Source organism: Oxyura jamaicensis, chromosome 3 (assembly GCF_011077185.1).
Source record: "Oxyura jamaicensis isolate SHBP4307 breed ruddy duck chromosome 3, BPBGC_Ojam_1.0, whole genome shotgun sequence".
Lineage (NCBI taxonomy): Eukaryota > Metazoa > Chordata > Aves > Anseriformes > Anatidae > Oxyura > Oxyura jamaicensis.
The window spans coordinates 99,488,666-99,514,459 of NC_048895.1; the positions used below are offsets into that span (position 1 = coordinate 99,488,666).

Below are 25,794 nucleotides of genomic sequence, written 5' to 3' on the forward strand. Positions count from 1 at the left end.
GTTTCACCTCTAAACATTTGGTTGCTGTCCACTTTAGGATAAAAGACATAAGTGAATGTAAAGATCTTACCTATAGTCCTTGACTTTTCTCTGTCACAGAAACACTACTCAGTCTGCACTATTTATACTAGTGTATATCACTACTATAGATGCAATAGTGGCATAGTAGGGGAACTGTCTTGCCAGCACTACTGTGCATGAGCAGTAGAGGTTGAGCGATTGCATACTCTCACCTGCACTATACTTAGTTCTAGCCAAAACTAATCATTTCCAAAAGACATCTACTAAAGTTCATTTCCTCTCAAAATACTGACTAATGGTGAATATCAATACAGCAAACTGATAGGATATATTACTTGACTATACTTGTTTCACATACTGAAAGAGTTTAACTTTAAGGAATTTGTGACCTATAAAATGTTCACTGAAATTAATGATTAATTAATTATAAAAGTGCATACTTTTGCTCCAATTACAGTATTTAACCTTATTGTTTTGCTATAGCAAAGAGCTGGGCTTCTGGTGTGTTGTTGTTGTGTTTGTTGTAGTTCTGTGGGTTTTTGTTTGTTTTGTTTTTGTTTGTTTTTGTTTGTTTGTTTGTGTGTGTGTGTGTGTTTGTGTGTGTTTTGTTTTTGACTTTGAATTTTTGTGGGATCCATATAAATTGCTCTTAAAGATGTCTTCATTTCTGGAGCCCTTTCTCACACATTTGCAATGCCCCTCAACCTCAGGCATCTGTCATAACAACACCTATGCTCATAGCATGGGAGAAGGTGAAGGGCTTCATCGGAAGCAGATGCCAAAACTCTATGTGGGCTGCAGCAGAGTGATCATCCACTCTCAGCTGCAGTATGACCTGACTGCTGTCCTGGAATCTTCCCCAGCCACAGCAGGTTCAAGGACAACATGACGTTCAGAAGCAGAAGCCATGATTCTGCTGATCAGTCTGTCTCCCACACTGCAGAAAGTGCTGATGGGAAGGCAATTACACAAGCTCAAAGGGACAGATTTTGCCCTCAGTTATCCTTATGTCAAATCAGTAACAGCTATTGCATTATACAGGGCAAAAAAATGAATATTTTTATAGCTTCATTTTGTCTTTTTTTCAATTATTTTCAGTTTTTATACAAACAATTGCACAACAGAAACACAACTGATATTTAAAAATGGCAGTTCTGAGGAAGGAAAATACATAGATAAATAACATATTTCCAACATATCTTCATGAAAAACCTGATCTATAGGTCTTGAAATTCTTTCCAGTAATGAATGACCACTGCATCAGGCACAGAGAACCACAAGTGGGATTACAGACATCTTTAAGCCACCCTGTAAGAAGCAAAAATGCAATGCCATCAGAAAAAGAAAGGACAGAAAGGACCAGGAGAATATGGGAAAGGGAAGATATGGGTGTGTGAAAAGAAAAGAGCATGTGCAAGAAGAAATGTCTAATGAAGTCTACAAATTTGTTTTTCATATTAAACAAACTTTTCTGTAGCTTATCTTTTGTTGACTCCTCTGTGATTCATCTTGCCAAATTTTGTAAAAGATCCCAAAGCATTAGTTCTAATTCCTATGAATTTACTGACAGTATCTTGATTGTCAGAGATGACTCAGTTTCAACATGATTTTGACACAGAATTACTTGCGGTGAACACTAAACCTTATCCAGGAAAGTCCTTTGCACTCATAGACTACTATGTTAAATTACCAGTGTAAGCAAATTTGATTATCTGCTATCAGTCTTTGACCGTAGGATCCCTTATTTCATACAACTGTTGCTTCAGTTTTCCTGAAGCTCTTCCTGCCTCTTGTAGAAATCCTTCTTTCTTTCATATATTCACCAGTGTCAACTACTATTCTGGTGTTTTGTGTCTCCTGCCAGCTCAAACTATTTGTCTTCACTATTTGTCTAAAGAATAAAAGATAAGTCTTTCAATACGGAATATCTAGTGTAGAGTTTGCCATTCTCTTTGAACACGTACAGCTGAGTCCTAACCAGCAATCAAAACCAGCTAGCACTCAACAAACTATACCACTACTTCAAACATGTATAGATGCAGAGATATGTATCACAATTAGATCTCTAAATTCACACCACAAATATTGGTTCTAAGAAAATTGTCTTCCTTCACTGCAATTAAAAGTAGCAGCCAGTGGAGAAATCAATACATACAGTTCCATCCCACACCCTTTGTGATCTTTGAGGAACCCCTCCTAAAGTCCTGGATTGATTGATACCCTAGGCACTACCAAAATATAAACATTAAACAGCCAAGAAATCCTAATGACTTTAGGTATCTTTAGTGTTTGTGTGGAGGTTGACTCAGAGGGACCATTACACCATGCTTAAAGTTTGTATGCTTTCAGACAGCAGCTGCGTCCTTTAACTTCTGAGAGAAGGGAACCTTCCTATACTGAATCAAAGAAGGACTTTAGTTTTCAAAGACTTGCCTATTTTCAAAATATATTACTTAGAGTAAACAAATACTTCAGAATAGTTACCTTTCTCTCTAAAATTTTCATTATGATACTCCTAGATTTTCAAAGTTACCACAATGTAACTAATTCTGCCAGATGTTTACAGATTTGCATATATTTTATTAGAATTTGACTTGTATCTTTGCAGCAGTATTTTCCCCTGTAAAAATTCATAGTTCTCAAGTGTTTGCTTTCCTAAAAGATTACCCCAAGCCAAAGATTAATTTAATCAGAGCTTAGACTTTTTTTGATTTTGCACCTGGATGAATTAGTCAGCACCAAGTTCCACACTGCTGTGACTAGATCATTACCAATATCTGCAGTCACTAGCTAGTCTTCACCTGCTCTGCATTTATTAAAAGACAAGATCAGTCTTGTTAAATAGTCAGATCCTTCTGTTTCACTTCATTGTACTGCTTTTCTTTTCTGTATTTCTCTGTTTTTCTTTTGCAGCTATGCAGTTACAGGAAAGAAAGATTCATAGAACCTCAAAACGTCACCTTACCCATCCCTTTGTCCCAAAGAAAGATCAAATATACCAAACTGTATTACCTCGTTACTAGAAGTAAATGTATATATTTTCTTTATTTTGAAATAAAACTATTAAACTTTTTTTTTTTTTTTTTTTTCCTACCTCTGATTTATAAAATGGAGTAACCACACAGTTTTTCTCTAGGGTACAAGAAGCAAACCATGTCACTTATTCCAAGAAAGAACAACTGCAGATAGTAACTAAAAAAAAAACTGATATATTCCTAAACTTTCATTTGAAGAGTATGTTTATCAAAATCATTTATTCAGGAATTTTATAATTAACTAAGACGTCTGCCAAATTTTCAGCTTACCACAGAGTCCTATAACTATAGGTTACAAAAATCAACGATAATTACTACTGAAATTGTTGAATGATGAAGGAACACTGAGTCTTCAGTAAGGACTACACTGTACATCGAAGAGATGTCCTGGTATGCAAAAGATTATTTTCAGGAATGCCCTGCACAGGATTACTTACATGCCTGTATATGAGGCGAATGAGAATTATGCCTCACTTACAATCATAATAGTGTACTTTATCTTACCATATCAACAGTGGGCCTGATCTTTGCCTTGCACATACTGATGTAGATCATGACTAACGGAGAATTCAGTTCACATCACTGAGATTGTACAGTAACGGTTAAGTATACACAAATTAATGTCAACCAGTTTTGTCTTTGTGGTTACTGATATGGAGTACATAAAGAGTACTCATGTTTTTTACTTTTTTTTTTTAAAAAGGGACCCATATTATTTCACTTTGAACTCCACAGTGAAAAACAAGACTTAAGTTCCCAAATAAGCCAGTTATATCAGCGCCATGTTCTTCACCTGCAGCTGACCTTGGCTCACACTAAAATAAGTCTTGTCTCCACAGCATGTCTAATGTGAATATGTTATTATTACTAGTAACCCAAGTCATGAAACTAAACACCTTGTGCTAAGTGCTGTTAAAAAAAATAATAATAATAATAAAAAATAATAAAAAAAATCCCTGTAGAAAAAGTACACCTTTGTCAGTCACAGAGCTTGAAAATAAAGATTCAAGTGATGCCACGTCTCACTATCCCCTATGACTCTTTCTTTATCTCTTCTTGACATTGCTGAGAACAATCTCATTTTGACTGAGTGAAAAACAGATGTAAATGCATGTGTAAATCATGTGAAAAAATATCAAAACCTTAAAGGTGAGTGAAGATTCTATAAAATGTTAAATCATGTCAAACCTGAGAGCATTTTGAAGTTAGAAATGTGCCTGAAAGCCTGCTATAAAAAGTACACTTGTGTTTGTTTTTTGTGTGTGTGAAAAAAGCTGTCTCTTTAAAAAGACCTCAAAAATACTACAGTTTTGAATTCAAAAATATTTTTTGTTTGTTTGTTTATTTGTAATTAAAATTAGTACCTGTAGTCTGTTTTCATAACTGACATTCTGCCAGGTCTGCAGTGTGCTCTCCAAGTTAGCCAAGCTCTTCTTGCAGTAGTATCCAGATACTTTCAAAATGCGTAAAACCACTGGGCACATTGAATTTCCCGGTAGAGTTACAAAGAGAAGTGTTTGATCCTTCATATGCTAGCTGTGTCCAAGGTCCTGTTTGTTTGTTTGCTTTCTATACAGTGACATCAACCTATCTGTGTCCTATGAGTAGAAAATGAAATACAATCATATTTTTTCCCATTTTTATTTTTGTATCAGGCAGCTCCGTGCCATTTCTGATACATGAAACAAAGAATACTTAGGGTCAACATAGATTAGCATAAAGGTAAACAGGAGACAGAGCAGCATTATGTTTCTTGTGGAGAAAGAAAAACAACTTGTTTTCATTATTCTACAGTGTCACTACTCATATTAAAACCAGCATAATCCTTAATAAAAAATAAAGATTTTTTAAACAAATATATAATATGAGAACTCCTACCCCAGTTTTATTTCCAAATTGCATTTACTGAAGTGCACAGCTTCTTATTTTGTCCCACTCTTCTGGACCTTATGACTTTTTTCATAATTCCTTTTTCATTTTAGTTTCTGTTATTCTGCAAAAGAGCTTAAAATGGGAATTTGGGCTTAAAATGGGAAAATGGGATTTATTTGGCCATCCATGGTCTCTTTCCATTGGTGTTGACTTGTTTCCTACTGTATCTTTTCTAACTTGAAAGTCGTGTGATCTCATGATTAAAAACATCTGCTTTTCCCAATAATTTTCCAGAACAGAAAAATTAGTTAGGTATTTTTAAAGACATTTTTCACTGACACTGGACTTCAGTTTTGCATTCTCCTCCCACCTTTCTGACCTGTGCATATGTTGTAGATTCCCTTTCACCACCTGATCCAACAAAAGAGTCAGCTCTTGGCTATAGGGACTTTTCTATCCCCAGTGACATGTTGGAGATGCCAGAAATAAAATTACCAATCAGATCAATAAAGGGTGAAGTCAGTACAGACATAGAAGCTGACAGTACAGACATAGAAGCATACTCTATCTGGGCATTAGATCATTATGTTGAAACAAAGTTAGAGAACATGATTTAAATGCACTTATTTTTTTTGCACAGCCTCTCACATGCTTCTGCAATACTTCCATACTACTCTGAAGACTGAATATTAGATCTTATTATGGCTCTCCTGATTTAAACCCCTTTGAGCGGAGGATTAGACTGGATCTCCAGATGTCCTTTCCACCCCAAATTTTTCCATGATTCTGCCAATTATGTACATAATACAGTCTCTGTATCAAAATAAACTCCTGGATGAGACATCAACTACTAAGACTACCTGTCACCAACAGTGATTTATTTTTGTCATCTCAGCAAATAAAACACTGTTTCTTCTAAATTTCTCTAATTCTTAGATCAGAATACACACTTTGAACATTTCATTAAGCCATATTAGATAAAAATGTTTTATGTCACTTTTTCATAACATGCTCTTAATAATCAACTCTTTCTCAAATAAAGCTTACTACAAAACACACAACAGGAGTGAAACATGAATTATGCTTTGTTCAACTAACTGAATTGCCTATCTTGGTACATTTCGGATCCTTTTGAAATTCCATATTCAAGACTCTTACCAGTGTTTTAAGGGAAGAAATTAAAAAAAAAAAAAAAAAAAAAAAAAGTGGGGTGGAAGAATCTTGTTTTCAACTACACTTTGTACCTCTTAAATCATCTATTTCAGCAAAAACAGCACAAAGTGAGTATAATAGAAATACTGATCTACAGGGCCACATTTCCTTTGGGACTAGTATCTAACCTGAAGAGATTAAAGCAAGCTCAGGTATATTTGCACACCTTTCACTCATACCTGATCAATTTGTTGAGATGGAGAGATTCTCTTACTGGCTTATTAATAAATAAGTAGATGACAGAAAGGATGGAAAATTTGTTGAGTAGAATAAAGATGTAATCATACCCCATCACCCAGTTCATCAGCCAAAGGCTAGTAAAAAGACTGATCTAACACTTTTGTGCCTGTTATTCTTTTACAGTTTACTTCCCAGCTGTCATCATCAAACTGAAATCCCTTCAAGCCGTAGAGTCTTTCACAGTTGCAAGGAAAAAAAAAAAAAAAAAAAGTCAAACAAAATAATGATTTTTATGCTGATCAGAGGAACCTGTTCTTATCTTCCCTTCTAACTTTCTTTTTCTTGCAGGCCCAGAATAACTTTAAAAATATATATATACATACATATATATAATAACAATTAAAAGAAAAGGGCAAAAGGATCAAGATCACAGTTCCCTGCAAAGCAGTGTACTTTACATGCAAAGTTATCTCTAATTTGCAAAAGCATTCCATAAGACAAAAGAAGATGCATGATGTTACACAAGCAATGAGCTGTATCCAAATCTATTTTCTGTATCTCTACTATGTAGTGACAAACTAAGAAATTCTATAACTGCAAGTGAAGTTCAAGCGATTACAGTTATCTTATTGAAAATAATTTTTTGACCATGCAGGGCCAAGCTGAGAGAATGGTGTGTGCTCATGTCTTGTAACCAGAGATGTGAGGCTTTCAGCAGTGCCTGCTGAGCACTTTGAAAAACAAATTACTTTGTACCACACAAATCCTCCCAATCGCAGCTTAAGAAAGATTTTGACATATAAGATGAATTTATTTATTCTTGTTAATTTAAAATCAGATAGTTGGCAAGTCAAAGTCATATGAGTTCAATGGGATTATTTGATTTAACCAAAAGTATTTTGGGTGTAATTGTAGTTGACTGTGCAATATAAGTTAACAAAGTACCCCCAAGATAGAAATTTTCTAATAGAAAATCAAACTATTTTATTTTGGAAGGAAAAATATTCTCTGCTTTTTTTCCCCATTGTTGTCACATTTTCATTTTTTATAACAAGAACTCATAAATTTCTTCAGTTTTAATGAAGGTTTAGTTTATTATGTCTTGAAACTTAATTTAGTGAACTTGATATTTGACTTGCATGGTTAGGCCTTGATTCTGTAGACATTTAAATTTAACTTCAAAGCCACAGGTGAACACCTATTAATTTCAACACGGGCACCAAGTGAGTATATCACCCAAGAATCAGGATCATATTCTGATATGATTGTCCATAAACAGCCATCTCATTTTCTAAATCATAAGATTCCTCCCAATATACCTAGAAGGCATCTGCAATTATTAATAAATATTGTAGGAGGTTCTCAAGATTTGCAGCAATGTACTCAGACTTCTGTATTGTCTTGTATGATGCATGTAAGTGTTTATGTACTTAAAGCAGTTGCATACTCTTCATTCACATGCAGATTTTTTTGAATTATATCAGTAAAATCTCTCTTCAAGTAAGATGAAGGAAAAGTGGCAACAACTGAATATATTTAAAAGATAATTTTCCAGAAGTAGTCAGGATCTTACCACAAATGATTACAAATCTAAAAATCATACACAGTAAAGAGAAAGGTTGATTAATACAGATATACCATCCCTTTCAGTTTGATACTGTTTTGATCATTAGTGATTCAGGCACTTGTAAACAGGAACAGCAGCTTTCCTCTGGAGAGGACAATAAAATATTTTTTGGCTTATGTCATGGGTATGATGCCTCCTGAGGAAAGATTGTTTTCAAGCTTACCACAATCAAGATTTTGGTTAATCAAGAAATTACTTACAGAAATGACGTGCCAAACTCAAATTTAGTATTCAGACCTCCATTTGGGCAAAATGGTAAAGCGATCAAGAATTCAATTGATAAAGCATTGGTTAATAATTATATTTTATATTTAATTGCTTGGAAAGCCATACTGGAATAGTGTATATTTTAACATCTCACAAATCGAGAAACTAGTACAAACTGCATCATTCCTCTGAAGAAATTCCAAATTACTTCAGTGGGACTAGGATTAGGCCACTGGCTCTGTGAAAGTATCCATGCAAATGTATTATCTCCTTGTTCTAATATAGCTGTCTGGCAAATTCTTTTTACTGTTACCATGGCTCTAACATTTTGATGTTTCAGCAGAAAAATAACAGTTAAGTATATGTGTGAACACTAGCTGAGACATTTTTAGTCATTTTAGGGTTACAGTTAACAGTCAGGTCAAAGCTTCTCCTTCAAAAAAATGTTAAGCTATGATCTGAAATCTGTAATTCTCATATCGGAAAAGTCATAATATGTATCAACTATATATTTGTCATGAAAGCAGCTACTGATTCTGCTTTCTCATTTTTCAGTCCTCTATGTTTATTTATTTGTTTTCTTTTTATCCTTCATCTGGCCAAAACAAGGGGCAGGTGGAATCTTGTAATTTATTTACAAGGATGAGTAAGAAAAGGACTTGTTCTCTTATAGCTATTTGTTTTTAAGTCCAGCCTACAGTATAAACCTTTCCAAGAAAAAGTTGTGCTGCTCTACAGCTCTTGGGAATGCATTTTCTTTTAAGAATTCATGCTACCTTGAAGGTTTTTACAAACACAGTGTTCTCCATAAATTATTCCACTAGACAAAGCTATGTTGGAATTCTGGATAGCTAATGCAGCTTGCAGAAATTTGGAGGCAAAGCAATGAGGGATCCCAGCATTCTGCCCAAGGAATTTTTAAATTTAGGTTCAGCTTCCTCAATTCTTATTTCCTTGTGCTTTTTCTTTTACATTCGTGTGTGTGTGTGTGTGAACACCCCTTCTTTTTCCTTAACTTCCCAATTTTGATGCTCATTTTCATACTTCCAGTTTTCCATACTCATTCTATAACATCAGAAAGATATGCAAACCAATGGAGTTCTTATGTCTGTTACAGAAGGCAGCACCTATCTTCTCTGCATATGCACAGCTTAAATTTAATCAGCAGATTTTTCAAAAAAAGAAGGAAAATTAAAGAAAAGCAGATGATGGAGGCAAAAACTAAAAGTTGCCACAAAGTACAGGTATTTGCCTTCTGGGTAAACACAGTCAGATTTTTAGCCCTTGGAACACTCATGATACAAATCTACCATGGTCAGTAGAAGAAGCAAAGCTTTAGATACAGGAGAATGTAACTCTAGCTCCTGTAATTGTGTGCTGAGAACATACAAACCTTCCAGTGAAATGCCTAAAAATCAAAGGTATTTGCATCCTGGAGAACTAAAGGCATACTGTCTCTGGGAATCTGTAAACCCTGATTGCTACCATTGGTTAGCATTTTCGTGTTGAAAACTGTAATAAACATGATTATTGTAAAGGTGTAAGAGCTGATAATCTTGCGAAGTGTGGGAAAGCAAAAAAAAATAAAAATAATAATAATAAAAAAAAGTAGGCAAGACATCCCATTTCTGCTTCTCCTAACTTTCATCTGCATAAACACAAATGACACTTTTGAGTTTTTGAATTAAGTGTTGATGGCTCAATAACTGCAGTACAATTATGAAACCTATGTAAAGTTTTCATTTTTAGGAATGTTTTTGCAGTACGGTAATGCAAAGACAGTTTTCTAAACCACAATATTTACAATGATACAGTTATTTTATTAACCATAATTCTTAAAAAAAATAAAACACCACTCTATCTTTTCTTTCCTAGCTCCTGAAGTGTCATCTGGAAATAAAGATACAGGAGTTGCCCAATGGCTTCTGATGTATATTTGGTAAATTAAAAAGTACCTCTAAAACAAAAATGAAGATGTTTTCAGTAACAGTAGAAAGACTGGAGAATCTGAACATGAAAAAGCGATTATAGAAGCCAATCTCAATATAACTTCTAGAAGCTTCAAAAGCATACACTCATATGTGTTATTGGCAGCACTGCTTTGGATCTGCTTGTTCTGCTCTTTGAGTAAGCTATACTTATGACTGCTAAAAAATTTAATTTCAAGTTATCCACATTTTACTGAATATGGTGACAAGAACACATATAGAAAAGAGAATTCCATATCAGTTTTTTACACAGAAAAAATACATCACAGTCTTCACAAAATAAAACTTTATTAACCATAACAAACATATAAAATGACAAATAAGAAGTGCAGGGTGCATGAGTCATTAACATATGTGCACTCCTGTCATATGCCCTTGTTTTCCACTGGAGTTGGCTGGAAGTAACACTGTGGCAATCTGTGCTGGCTCTTGGGCAGGTAGGAGGTAAAGAAAGAAGGTATATGGGATGAGATCTAGTCCGCAGAACTGTTTATGAAGCACAATGGCTTCTGGATTGAAATGACTGGGTGTTTTGGACCATACTGCTTTGCAGTGCTTGCATTTGCTAAATCAGGATGCTCAGGCTTCAAGGTACATTATTCAAGTGTACCTTTCCCCCAGACTGTTGTGTTACCAGGGGCAAACAGAACTTTTGAAAAGATGTATCTTTTTCTTTCCTTTTCTGTCTTTTTTTTCCTTTTCTTTTCTTTTATTTATTTTTTTTTCTTCTAATTATCATCTGGTGCTTCTCAGCCAAGGTCACCAATAAACATCAACAAAATAAAACAAAACAAAACAAAAGATATTATTAGGTTGGAAAGGCCATAGATAAAAACTTCCACCCTTTTCCCATATATATGTTTTCTCATAAAATATGAAATGGATCAGACTTGTGACGGACAATTCAGAAAGCTGGCATCCAGTGCATGGACTACCATACATATCAGCTGAAAAATCATGCCAGTAAGTGTGACTGAGCAGGCAATGGTCTGTTCATAACTTGCTGAGGCCCTGAGAAGATTCTTCAGAGTAGATCAACCCACACACGTTACCAGCTTCTGTGCAACAAGGACTTCTCGAGAGCTAATGAAGGTGAGGCAGTATAACTGTAAAAGGAGAAGCAAAAGAGGCCTTCCTAGAAACTCACTCTCAAAGTTGAAAGAATACATGCTGAAAAATGTTGACAGGGTCATGAAGATAAAAGGGGATGTTCATGAAAAGATCAGCTGAAAATCCACTAATGAAATGGATGGCTGTTACTGTTTAATTCAGTGAGCAAGTTCTCTGAACCAGCAACAAAATCTATCTACTTTCTTTCCCTGAAAAAATAATGTTTTGAATTTGGTTTCCTCTCAGAAAGTAAGGGACTGCATGTGCATGTGGTTCATACCACATGTGTACATTTCATTCACAAAAAAAAAACATTTTTGGTGACAAGACTGTTTGCAAATAGTCTTATGTTTCCCATCTTAATGGAACACTAAGATATATGTTTCAATGCCATTGGTTTTATCCCTGTATGCAAGGAATTGATAATTAGAATCTAAAAAGACTACATGACCACACATATTTGTGTATACTTCTGTATATTTGTGTACATTTATGAATAGCAGGTGTGGTCTACTCATCTTATTTACATTTATAATTGACCACCCATATGGAAATGTTGTTAAAATAATCTGGCTATTTGAATGACATGTTCTTTTTTCCCTGTCCCCATATACTTAGATACCATTTTGAGAAATGGGTGGAGGAACTGAGAAGCAATGAGTTCCTAAGATTGTGAAAGAACTAGCAGAAACAGTATATGTGAATAAACCTACCTGAGCTTTCTCTGCTTCTCCAACTGGTCTGTGGTTTCATGAAGCTCTCCTGGCTTCTATCCAAGTACACCTCCTGACTCCTCTATTCCTCCCTTTTCAATAGGCTTGTTCTCCATATCCATTTCTGAAGTTCTTTTCTTCTCTTTTTTGAGGGCATATGTCCAATGGTCACGGAGTTCTCATTTTCGTTAGCATCAAATTCTGTGTACTGGTCAATAGGATCTCAATTTTTTATTATTATTATTTTATTATTATTATTATTATTTTCCACTAGCAGCTTCCTTTTAATTGAACTTGATTCTCTTTCCCTGGCATGATGTTGTTACTCATTGCTCTTATCACAGCCTCTGCATCTTTTACTTGAAATGTCCAAAAATCACCTTAATTCTTGTAAGAATGTTGCAGCCTGACCTGCACCTACTATCCCCAAGGTCTGAAGAAGTATTATACTTTCCTGGAATACAGAGATCCAGTAACTCCACACAGAGAAATGCCTTAAGCTCAGGCAGGTCCAAACATGCTGAGTAATTTAAAAGGTCAAACGAAATGTTCTTTTTTTTCATCATTGGAAAATAGAGTTTGAGATTGGGAGCAGGATGGTCACAGCCAAAGGGTCAGAACATTATGAAATCGTTGATGAACTTACTAAGTTTGTTTGTCTAAGTAAACAAGTAGTACACAATCTGTGCAGGCATCTTACCATTACTGGAATTTTTTATTCTGTCTGTGAAGGTAGTTCAACCTGATCCATGTAAACTCTGTTTACTAACAAGACCCAGAATGGACTTTGTGTGTGCACAGGCTGACAAAATATGAGCTTTACTTTATAGTGTCAGCTCCAAGTTTTTTTATTATTATTATTTTTTATTTTATTATTATTTTATTATTATTATTATTACTATTTTTTATTAAAAAATAAAAAAATAAAAATCAGTCAAACTATGCTGCATAACCAAGTCACTGCAGAAATACCATTATGGATTCATTACTTGCCTTAAACATACCTAACACTAAAAAGATGCACAGAAAATAAAAAGCCTTGCACTGAACCTTACCATTTTCTATGACATAACAGTTTTATTTCTTACTGTGGACATGCCCAGAAAACAATCCTAGATATTTATGCATGAGACATGACTGTCACAATGTATGCAAAGTTTTTATAAACATGGTTTCTTATTCAAACACAGGCCTTTTCCCCTTCAGACAGCAGAGGAATTTCTAATATTTCTGAAAATATGTTACTAAAACAAATCAAGATTGCTTATTTAGAGGCTGAATGGACATAAACTACTTGAAAATTCAGAAAATTAAGACATCAAATTCTGAGAAAGGAGAAAAGAAATAAACAGAATAGCCACTGACTCGCTTTATCACAAGAGGCTTGGGGAACCCCTTCCAAGGGTATTCCCTGATCCTTACGTGATAGAATGTCCCTGCTGCAGCACTGAGAGGAATGCCAGTGCATCTACTCCAACAGAAAGAACAGTCACTCTCTAAAGCTCACCCACATAGCAAATCTTGGATATCTTCTCTTCTTGCATTTTGGCTATTTTATTTGAACTGAGGAACTGTTCAGGAAGTGACAAAGATGGACTGGGTTAAATGCTGTAACATGGTACTTATTCACACCACATTAGGCAGAGGTACAATAAAATTAGGCATAAAATTTTATTCCCTTGGTAATATCCTCGAGTACTGGCTAGAGACAGGAAGACAAAAAGAAATTTCCCTTGGAAAAATGAAACAAACTATTTATATGTAACATAAATACTTGTGGCATTACACCTTTCTAGTATCACCATTTCTATCTATACATGTGAAACATCACTAGACCAGAAAAAATAAGCTACCCATTGACCAACCTAAAGGCTCTTTCAAATGTTCCGAATAGTAAATAAACTTATTAATTAAAAAAATATGAGACAGAGAGGGGGTGTTTTCTTATGATTTTACTGGAGCTGCATGAGAAATATGTTTGGCCTACCACTCTATACAAAGATATTTCAAGCCTGATCCAAAGCTCATTGTTGTCTTTCCACTGGTGTCAGGATCAGGCTCATGTAAAGTAGGAACAAAACAGCAGCCTTTTTAAAATCTATCGTGAAAATAATTAAAAACAAACAAACAAACAAACAACAACAACAACAACAAAAATAAAAATAAATAATGCTACTTTATACTGATTCTTTTCACCACTGCAACTAGTGACAGACAGCACTTGCAAGATTCAGACTGAAGCAGCTGAAGTTATGCCAAGTGAACATACATTCATAGTATACCGCGTCCTTTCTAATCAACTTCCTGATTAAAAAATGTCATTCTGACATGAGGTATGAGAGATGTATACTTTTAATACTTCCGAAAATAGGAGACCTCAGTACTGGTTATGCTGAAAATCTGTGATCTTACAGATGTTTACGAGTTTGCCTGGTGCAGGGCTATAATCAATTTGCTTATGCTGGACCCTCAAGATACAGAAAATGTATCCTGAAGGAAACAGGTTTCTGAAACCAATTGCCCAGATGCATTAGGCAGGTGGGAATTTCAGCAAACCAAAGGATCTGCTGGCAGACGCAGCATTGATTTCTTAATGTTTTCAACCTACCAGACAGTTCTATACCAGACCTGATTTGATGGATCTCTATGGGGTGCCCTGCAGCCTTGATTATTTCCACAACCAAGTTGGCTAGTTCTGTTACTTAGTGACTGTGTTCCACATCTGCATCTTCAATGCAAACATATTGAACTAGTATGTACACTGCAAATCTGATCTGAGATCAGATTTTAAATCCAATCTAATAATAATGTTTACAGTTTTCCTGACTAAAAGTATTATCCCTTTTAAAGGATCAAAAATCCTATTGTGCTTTTTGTCTGTCTCCACACCCTACTCCCCCTCCCAACACAAGACTTTCCCCCTTCATTTCATTTTCATTACATTTTTCTAATTTTTCCTCTAGGTTAAAATAGTGGTTCTAATAATAAATAAATAAATAAATAAATGCTGTGAAGGATTCTAAAGAGATAATCTTTGTCAACAGCCTACAAATGCTTTGATTTGTTCTCCTTGTGACTTTTTAATCTAGGTTGTATTGAGATTATGCTATTTTGTCTACACTCATTTTCAATTCATAGAAATCTGACTACATTTCTGTTTAAACCATTATTGATAATCTTATTAGAATCGTTAATGACTCCTATTATGAGAAAGAAAAGGTCAGTAAGTAATCTACAGCCATAAAGTTTACTTGCACTATACTATCAAAAACTTTGCGTCTTTATTGAAAGTTGATCACCATGATGCAAACATCTATCAAGTTCAGGTAGGGGAATATTAAATTCAGTTTTTCCATAAGGATAGTTTTCAGATTTGCATATGTATTTAATATCAAAGTACTTTTCCACCACTGAATCTCTCAACAAAACTAGTACTGTGCTCAGGGTTGATCAAGAAATAGGTTTATCACATAGAACTTTGTTTTATAAATGAGCTTGTACTATGCATTTAAAAATGAAATGCCCATGTTGATTTCCCATGGAAATGCTGATGGGTGTGAATTATATTTTCATTCTTTTCAAGTCTACATAAAGCCTGACTTGTACAGAAGAACAGTTTTCAAAACAGTACATTTTTTTTTTGACATTCATATGGCTAAGTTTCTATGTCTAGCTAATAAATCCCCATATACCAATTTGCATGTATGTGCAATCAAAATAGTCTTTGCGTATCTTATTCATCATCTCAACATAAAAATTAAAAAAAAGACAAAAGAAAAACAAAACAAAACAAAAAAAGACCTTCAGAAATGGTCCTTCACAAATCTGGAGAAATAATACACCTTTGAATACACTGAAGTAGGTCCTCTTCTTTCTTAATTGTCTTTGTCTCCAAACACACACATTTCTATAATATGTAAGATACAAGACTGCAGACTAAAACAACAAAGTCATACTTCGAACTAAGAATTACTATGATAAAACCGATGCCCTTTTTAAAAAAGGTGGATATATAAGTGGGTATTTAAATCTAAAACAAATAAACCACTTCAGATATTTAGGATTTAACTATTGCCCTTGTTGGTTGAAATAATAGGGTGGGAAAAAAAAAAAAAAAAAAAAAAAAAAAAAAAGCCTCTCCAGAAAGTTCAGACTGCAAAATACATACAAAATTGAATCCTCCTCTGGTTTGTTTAAAATGTGCTGAATGCTGTATTCACTCACTGTGATCGTTTACTATTCTCTTTGTTTCACTTGACAAATCCTTGTATTTTTTTTAAAAAAAGTCATTACTTCTCCATCCCCACCCCCCCCCCAAGGAAAAATTCTGCTTTATTGTATACAGTCTCACATCACTCTGTATTTCTAATGTTAGGAGTGTTATGTTGCCGCCTCAATTGTTTTTAAATGTAACATATTGCAAACAAGTATACACATATACATTCACCAGACAACATCATAGCAACCAAGTTTAACCTTATTATTCCCAACTTGAAGAACCTTGAGAAATCAGCAGAAGTACCTGCTAACTGTCTAGAAAGGGTTAACGGCTTATTCCAAGATTTTTTTGTTGTTTGCAGAGTGACATGACAAAGACTTTTATTCATTTTCTAATTTTTGAAAACAAACTATTAAGTAAATCTGAAATGTTAACTAAATATAAATTAAAAAAAATAATAATAAATAATAATAATAATAAACAGGAGAAGAGAGGTAAAATTGAGGTAAAAATGAAATATTGTTTGGAACTATATACTGTTGTTCTCCAAAACAACATAATTAATGGTACAAAACCCCCACACCTCTAAAATGAATGACAATCAGTCATGGAACTGTTCTAAAATAGTCAAAAAACCTGCATAAAGACAATAAAAGGATAATCATTTCTACTTAACCCCAACCTTAACTGCTGTTTCAAAATTAGGTCAGTTAAATTGAAAATCACCATTTTAAAGGAGATTAAGAATCATTAAAATTGGATAAATATATTCCTTAATGACTATAGAGAAAAAGCAAATGTTTCTAAATGTTAAAGCACCCCATATTTTATATACAGCATCTGAATTATATAAGAAATGCCTATCAATGGATGCTCTGTTCGAGAAGTGGGATTCCAGTCTGACTCAGTGTTATTATCTGGCAAAAGATATGCATTTCAAATATAGCTTGTTTATATTCTTCTTTTGTTTTCTCCTTTCAATAAAGAAGCCTTCATAAAGATACATATATATTGGAGATATCTGGAGCTGAGAGACTCACTTGTAATTTGTCGATCAATAACTTCAGTTTTTAGAATTACTACTGAGTTTGTGTTAAATAAGCATTTTTCTCCCCTTTTCAGCCATGAAAATACATACCACACCAATCAAATTAATCACATCAGGGTTTTCATTGAAACAGTAGCTGTTAATTTTACAGGTCTACCCACATTGTTCTGGAAAATAGAAAGCAGAATTCTGATATTTCCAGCAGTCATTCTTAAAACAACAACCACTGAGGGCTCGATCCTGTTTTCACTGGAAGCAATGTCAAACTCCCCGCAGACTTCAGTGAGAGCAAGATCGGGCCCTGAGCTGCTCAGCTTCCTCCAGCTCTATGCACAGGAGGATGTGTTGAGAAGCTGGGGTGGGAGAAGTACAAAACCCAGCTATTCTTCTGTTAACTGCCCAAAGAGTTGAACTTTCCATCACTTTGTGAACAACAACAAAGTGCCCTTCAAGCAACAACAGTGACAAAAGAACATATTTACCTTGAGGGAATTGCAAAGGGAAAGCCGTAGAATTGCAAAACAAAGTAGTCCAAATGAATTAGCTATGCATGCAGTCCAAATGTACACCTTCAAGTAGGCCACAGTCTGTCAAGCAGTCGTCTCAGCACCAGCCACCCTGCCTTCCATCTTACGAGATTCACCCAGAAAACTGACAAACCTGCTCCACGACAACAAAACTCTCCTAATGCTTTTGAACGCCCACCATTTGTTCTCCATTCATCCAATCAACTTTCCACTGCACATCTTCTCCTGCAACTGAGGCTCAGAGGCAGGATCCCTTCTCATCTGTATGCTAATTATTTTGCCACATGGACAAAAGTAATAATGCTTTCAGACAGGAAACCGACGGGCCTGAAGTCGAAGACAAGAAATTAATAAGTTGCCACCACCGAGCGCCGAAAAGAGGGGCACGCGTGCGGCTCTGCTCCTGCTAGATCAGCTGGAACCTCCATTTAAGAGCAGCAAAGCGGCGGCGGAGAGCTGGAAGAAGCCGGGGCAGCGCGGCAGGCAGCAAACACCGCTTCCCTTAAAGACCACATCCCTGCGGCAGAACGGCCTCGGCAGCGGATCGCCGACTTACCCTGCCTCCGCCCGCATCCTCTAGGCAGCGCGCCGCGCATCCATCTTCCCGCTCCCGATGCGCGCCCCGAGTCGCGCGCCGCGGCCGCGCACGCCCAGCCCCGGCGGGAGGCGGGCAGGGATGGGGTCGGGGTCGGGGACAGTCTCTGCGCCCCCCTCCTCCACCCCGTGCCGCCTCAAGCCGGGGTCCCCGGTGGGCCCGACCTCCAGCCGCCCTCCGCCTCGCCGGGGAGGGGGCAAAGCTAAAAATACGGCCCTGGAGCTGCTGCCGGCGTAAAATGGTGTCTCCGCTACAGAACGGTCCCCCCCCCCCCTCATCCCCCCTCCCCCCCCCCCCCCCCCCCGCCCCCAAAATCATTCGGCCTCTGACTGTATCTTTGACGGAAAATAAGGACTTAAAATAGGCATTGCCTTGCCTCTGGGGTACCTCTCCAGGGTTCACAAGAGTTAATTCAGCCGGATCGCTGAGCGCCTCGCTTATTTTACCTGCTCACCCCCCGTGTTCTGCCTTTTGAAACAAAAGAAATGAACTGTCCCCAGATGACAAAATTAGCAGCCTTCCCCCATTAGCAACTTGCGCAAGCTAAACTTCGGGTGATCAACAGACCAAGCGTAAACAAGGGCTCGCACACAAAAAGGGCCAGATTTGCGCGTACTTCTCCGCAGCGCTTCCTTCCCCCCCTTTCCCAGCAATTTGACGTGGATTTTGCGGCTCCTGCTGCCCCCGCTTAGCCGCGGCCGGCGTTCCCAAATGCCGGGGCCGTGTCCTGCAGACAATAAGCGGGGGGGAGAAAGGCACCTCGCTGCCTGGGAGCGCCGCTGCGGGGGCTGCCCGCCACCGTGCTGCGGCCCCTGGCAGCTTCCCCCCGGGGCTAGCCCCCGGGCAGCCGGATCCCCCTCCGACGGGAGCGGCTCGCCAGAGGGGAACCTCTTCTTTTTTAACCCCGTCCCCGAAATGTCATTTCGGTAGAGGTGTGAGAGGCTGTGAGCTCTAGGCTGGGGCAGCGGCACCCCCACGGGTTGGCACGGGGGTGGGAGGGGTGGGGGGGGGGGGGAGAGGAAGCTCGGAACCCCCGCGGAGCCGTGCCCGCTGCCTGCCCGAGCACCGCGGTGCCTCCCTCCGGGGAGCCCCCGGCGCTGCTACCCTCAGCATCCATCCCTGTGGGCCGGCTGCCTGCCTCCCGGGAAGGGCCCTGGGCAGCGCACGCACATACACACATGTGCCCCCACCCCTCCGTCTCCCCCCTCCCCGCACACACACGCGCGCCTGCCGGTGTCGTTGCCCTCCTTACTGCCATTGTGCTGCTGCAGCCCCCTCCTCCCCGCAGCGCTCCCTCCCTCCCTCCATCCCTCCCTTCCTCCATCCTTCCCTCCCTCCCTCTCTCATCCCTCCCTCCAACCCTCCCCGCCGCGGCTCGCCCTGCGCGGGGGCGCTCGGTGCGGGCAGCCCCGCCGCTGCAAGGGCACCGCGGGCACAGCCCCGCTGGCCGCGGCTGAGGCGGGGGGGACTGCCCCGCCAGTCACCAGGAACACCCTCGGGCAGCCCTCGGAGGTAATCCCTGCCGAGCCCGAGCCCGCTGCCTGACGTGTGGAGGCCAGACATGTCGGTTACTACAGAGGTTACAATTCCCTTCCCATCTAGCCTCGCCAGAAATCACACTGCAGTGTGAAGATCAGCCTCCACCGCACCGGCCCTTCACAGCCCGAGCCATCACGGCAGCCCCAGAGCCGCGCTGTGATGGCAGGAGAGGGGCTTTTTCGGGAAAGTTTGTCAAAGGGAATCAGTAGAGAGCCAGCCTGCTGGGAAAGGGACTAACAATAGCAGAGCCCTCACGACTTCCACGTTTTTGGTGGAAAACGCAGTGTTTCCCTCGGAAAGTAAAAAGGGGATTTACGTGTACCTTCCCCCGCCCCCCATCTCCACCTCGCTCTATTTTTTTTTTTTCCTCCTTTCCCGTTAATTTTTCTCTGTCATCTCTGATTACATCTCCCTGTCCTCGCAGGACTCCCCCGAGGCCGAGGCGCGGAGGCCCAGGAGCAGCGCCTGGCTGGGCCGCAGGTGCAGGCAGGGAGCACGGAGAAGGCTGCGCAGAGCAGGGCTGCAAGGAGAAAAGCCTTCTCCTCGTTCCGGGGAAACAGCTACCATGTTTGGTTTCTAGCGAGTGCATGTCATTTTGTTCTTTTTCACCCATACCAGCGCAGGCTGAGAAGCAGGCACACACCTGGTGGTCAAAGGGCTCCTTTGTATGTGTATAGGGGTATCTGTACCCCTAAAGATGAACCTGATGACTTTCTAACATACCGCAGAATCTTTGAATAACTGTATTCTTGTTTCAAAAATCAAAGCTTGTCTTCTCCCTCATGAGCTAACCACCTTATGTTAGATTCTGGCTAGCCGTAATAGGATTGTGAAGATGACTATGTGGCACACATATCATGGCAGGTGTTTTCAAACTTTTTAAAAGGCTTTGAAGTGATTTAGCCAGAAAAAAAATATCTCATAATTTTGTCCAGTCTTCGGGATGACACAAAGAAATAGCTGGATGTTTCTCTCACTGAAGACAAGAACAATACTTGCCTTAAATGGGGCAGAATGTGTATAAATCCTGTGGTGGTGATAGAGACTTAAAGGGAGGGGGGATGTATAAATTAGAAACATTTACAAAAAGATCAGTGTGAAAAATAATTTTGGGAGACTGGTGATTCATTGGCCTAATTATCCTCCATAAGACATTAGGGTATGGGTTTAATGTTGTGGGATGGATTCTCCCTCCCCCAGCCTGTGTCTCGTCAACGTGCATTATCCATGGGGAAAAGGAGATGCAGGTCATGTTTAAGCAGTGTTAATGAGAGCACAGTATTTTTCCTGAAGGTTAGGTTAGCCAGGTTAGCAAATTTCATGTAAGGTATGCTTGAAAAGCCTTCATTTTCTTTTACTTTCTCACTTGGTAGCAGTTTCTAATGAGACTTAAAACATTAGACAAACACAGAAAGCATAATTCAAACATCAGACGAAGCCACTACTGTCAATAAGGGAGTACAATTTCAGCTTGACAGGAGTATTACAAGAATATACCCGCTAACGAGCAGCCTTAATTGGCCTGCATATTGTGGCTGTCACTGTTAAAACCTGTTCCTATACAGTCCTATTTTATACATCCTTTAAACGTATAGTTCTGTAAAACAGTTAAAGAGACAATACTTTAGTCACCAGGCTTTTGATTTGGGTTGAGAAAGAAAAGGGAAGAAAGTGAAATGAAAAGGAAATGGGAAATCTTATTAAGAATATGGTATCAGTAATTGAAAAACTACATGAAAGTGAAATGTATAGTAAAGCAAGCAACAGACTTTTTCAATTTTGGTGCACTTTGTCAGTTTTGGATGCAAATATTATTTATCCATAGATTTCAATGGCTGCAGAGGATTCACTGACATTAACTATACTTAAATCTTTTTAAATGTAGTGTGTTATTTAATAGATCCCACCGTTTCCTCAGCAAGACACTTTATCATGAAAAGTATTCTTAATTCAGGGATTTGCAGGAGTTCACTGCGTGTCCTGGCAAATCCTTCACACAATATAGTTTAATGTGTGGCTTCATTTTCCAGTACAGGGTCATGTTCATAAAGAATACAAATGAAAGACATGATATTAGAAAAAAAAAAAAAAAAAAAAAAAAGTTACTGCGCATGTGCAGTTGGCAGTTATTAAATGATAACAATGTAACTTCTAGATAATAAAAGTCAAAATACCAAAAAGGGCTGAGAAGATCAGTGCCGTGTAAAGTGCCTTACTTTGAAGAAGTTATTCCTATTCTGATTTAAAACTGTCTAACCTACAAACCTGAATATTAAATACTGTTGCAACCGAAGACTGCAAAAGTCATTTATATGTATAACGAAACCTTAAAAAATCTCCCAGATCAAGTTTCAATCAATAAAATGCTTACTATTTTCTAACTCTGGAAAAAAAATGCAGTGCAGACAGAGGAAAGACCTCAGGCACAACACTGCTGGCAAGCGCAAATGTAATTTTGAAGTGGTAGGCTAGACGCATTGTTTACTTGTGCCAAAAGAAGAGAAATGAAAGGATTTAGCTCAACCAAGCACTCTTTTTTTTTTTTTTTTTTTTTTTTTTTTTTTTTTTTCCTAAGAAGAAGTGGGACTAAGTATGGCAACAAGCTGTAGTGTCCCTCATATTTTGCGAGTTAAATTGCATGGCTGCAAGGGAGTAGCATTTAAACTACACTGCCCCGTGGATCTGTCTGAGAAAGACAAATAAATAAATAAAAAAATAATTAAAAAAAAAAAAAAAAAAACTGGAAAGCAGAGCCGCGTTCACACCGCCCGGTTAGGGGTGCCCGGAGCCGCCCCCCGGCTGCCCGGCGAGCGGAGGCCGGCCGGGGCGATGGCGGCGGACAGCTCCCGGTGCTGAACCGAGAGGGGGGCGCCCGGGAAACACCGCGGCCAAACAGGAGGAGGCGGCGAGCGAGCAGCACTGCCCGCAGAACAATGGCAGCCAGCTCCAAATCCCGCTCTAATCACATTAATGAGATTAATCAGTGAATTAGCGGCAGTCAAATGTCAGGGTGGCGGGGAGGAATCCAACCAAGCTTGGTAATTAACTTTTGGGGGGCAGGGGGAGAGAACTGACTATGTTATCTGTTAGGCTTTTTTTTCAGAAGTTTGCCGATTTTTTATTCGCAAGGCTTTGGAAGATGCTAACAATCCAAGTGAAGGGGGGGGGGAGGGGAGAAGACGGAGACCTCAACCTTTGCATGCTAGAAGGCAGCCTGATAATACACAGTGTCCCATTACTTCCAGCTGATGTCCATTGAGGAAACTAGTACCATTTCAAACAATCCACCCCAACCACCAGATGCACTGTGCTGAACTTTGAGTGTGAAATTAGTTTTGTAATCCAACTTTCACTGCAAATTCCAACAGGCATGATAAATATGGCTGATGCCAAAAGGAGTATTAAACGTTATTACTTTAAAAAAATCTGCAAGAAAGATACTCTGTCCGCAATCGGAGGGATAAGAGGAAAAAAGTATCCTTTAAACAACTATCAGCAAGAGATTATCATGACAAGTTAATGCTAGGTCTGTTGCAGAGCATTTTCTAAAAGAAAAAAAAAAAAGAAAAAAAAAAAAACAACGACAATTTTTAATCAAGCAATTTAGAATAAGTTACTTAATGTAGGCAAGTCAGACACTTGGTCTCTATCTGACCTCAATAAAAGTGAAACTTCTTTCAACCTGAAATTCAACACCCACAACCATTTCTCTGTTGTAAGTACAAAATATGAAAAAAATTTTCTTTTTTTTTAAGAAAGAGAATTTTGTAAAGAGATTGTAAATAAAACCCAAATGCATTTATTTGCAATAAAAAATGTATATCTCCTTTCCTATCTTTAAAAGGAGCATTATCAACCATGCAAAACACTTTTCATGTAAAAACTCTAGTTATGCACACATTACTTCTGCAGAAAAAAAAAATACATATGTATATATATAAACCTCTTTTTGGCTACATGAAGCTGTGTAGCTTATTCAGTACACAGAAAGCAATGGCATGCTTCTGTTCCATTAAGTTTAATCTTTTTTAGTGACAAATGAAGCAAACTTGTGTAACATCTCTTCTGTAAGAGGATAATAAGTCATTTCTTTTTTACTAACTATTATAATTCATTTTTTGTTATACTCTTCAGTTAGTATTTAAAACTAAATTAATACCATTAACAAATTCAAACTAAATTTACATGGACTACAGTCATACTTATCTGAACTATTTTAAAATTGAAGTATAGACTACGACATTCTCAGTGGGTTAACTGAATTAACCATCCCTTATTTACGGAGCTGATTCTCTTTATGAAAAGGAAAAACTATTACAGATACAAGACATTTAAAATAGTGTTATTTAAAAATGCTACTCTTGTACTAGTGTTCCCCTTTAAAGTACAAATCCACTGTTTTCAAATGTCATTTTAGTGTAAAAACATATTATCTTATAATCTTTTATTTAATTGTATTTGGCTGTCAGGAGACTTGAGCTTTCCAGTCTGTGAAGTTTTTGTCTCAGGTTCTCCATATCAAACAAGTACTGTCCAACATGCAGCAAGTTTACATAAACAACAACATGCTTAATGCATGCAACATTATGCGTTCATATTGTAAACACTCACTTTAGGATTTTTTAAGCTATTCTACAGCCCAATATAATTTTGGCTGCACAGCAGTATTGTCAGAAGAACTTGAAAAGAGCAAACAATGGACATTTAAGTACAAGCTACAGAACGACTGCAAAAATCACAATAATCTTTCCAGTTAGCTAAAAGAATCAACCCCCACCCTGCATAAAACATATTCCACACCTGCACCATTAACCATTTACAAGTTAAACATACAAAAGACATTTCAGCATAGTTAAGAAACACCCTGGCTTACTACAACTTTGAAAGGATGAGGAGTAAGAAGCATACCACAGAGACCCAGAAAAGGCTGCTTTTTTCTTCATTGAACACTGAAAAGATACCCCATGTTCCAGGGAATTCAAAATATAAATATATATTAAAATACACCCACCAACACTGAGTAAAAAAATCAGGGGGGCTTCAAGAAGACTGCAGGGAAAAAGCTCTCACTCTCTTTAGTGTGCAGAAGCTTAGGGGGAAAAAAATGTCGCCCTGGCAGGAATGACAAATGCAGTAGGATAGGCTAGCAGGCCTGAGGGATCTGTTTTACTTCCACATACATCCTCTAATGCACGCACTCCCACTCATCCTCTCGAGATGCCTTTTTTTTTCCTCCACTTTTTTTTTTTTTTTTTTTTTTTTCACCAGCTCCAAATCCCCGGCATATGACCTTCTGTTAAATAGATAAAAAAAAATTTGCTTATCAGTCATGCAAATGAGGCTGAATTCATTTTCCACAACAGATGGCCTCATAGATAATGATGATGGAAGAGAGAAAATTGAATGTCTCTCACAAGGTGGTCATGGCAACCGAGAGCAGAATAATATCAATAATAAGCTCACTGCATAATAAGGTTGTCAATCCCACAAATCAAAGTCTCCAGCTAAATCAGGTATCCCACCCCCAGCTAGTTATCAGGTAAATAGAGAAATAGAGAGCGTCCTTTTTCTTTTTAAACGAGGAGTTGTGAAAAGAAATGGTAGCTCCAGAGATTCCAGGGTGCAAGGGGAAGGAAGGAGCAGAAGAGATTTTTCTCTGTGCTAATTGTGTTTTATTTAATTATTTTTTTTTTTGGGGGGGGTGGGGGGGAGACGGTGCGGGAAGAGGATGGGATGGAGTTCGGGGTTTTTCCTTCTTTTATTTTTATTATTCCCATAGAGGTTTTATTTGTCTGTGGAGGGGTGGGTGTTTTGGTTTGTTTTTTTAATAGCGAGGCTGTTATTTTGAACTCGATCTGCTGCCGAAGCCTTGTCTCCCCTCCTTGTGTCTGATCTGGAGTG

General features: G+C 38.1%; 1 protein-coding gene across 10 annotated transcripts in view; it reads right to left on the reverse strand.

Moving 5' to 3' along the window:
• Positions 1-25,041, reverse strand: part of MYT1L (myelin transcription factor 1 like) — a 327,925-nt gene extending 302,884 nt beyond the window's left edge. For 3 of the 10 annotated variants that reach the window (XM_035321976.1, XM_035321979.1, XM_035321974.1), the window contains exon 1: positions 17,715-18,289. The gene's annotated coding sequence lies outside the window, so the exon portion shown is untranslated. Of the gene's footprint in view, positions 1-17,714; positions 18,293-18,315; positions 18,613-24,801; positions 24,825-24,904 lie in introns of those variants that run through there. The other 7 variants (XM_035321978.1, XM_035321975.1, XM_035321970.1 and 4 more) reach the window with 6 other exon arrangements.
• Between the last annotated feature and the right edge of the window lie 753 nt (positions 25,042-25,794).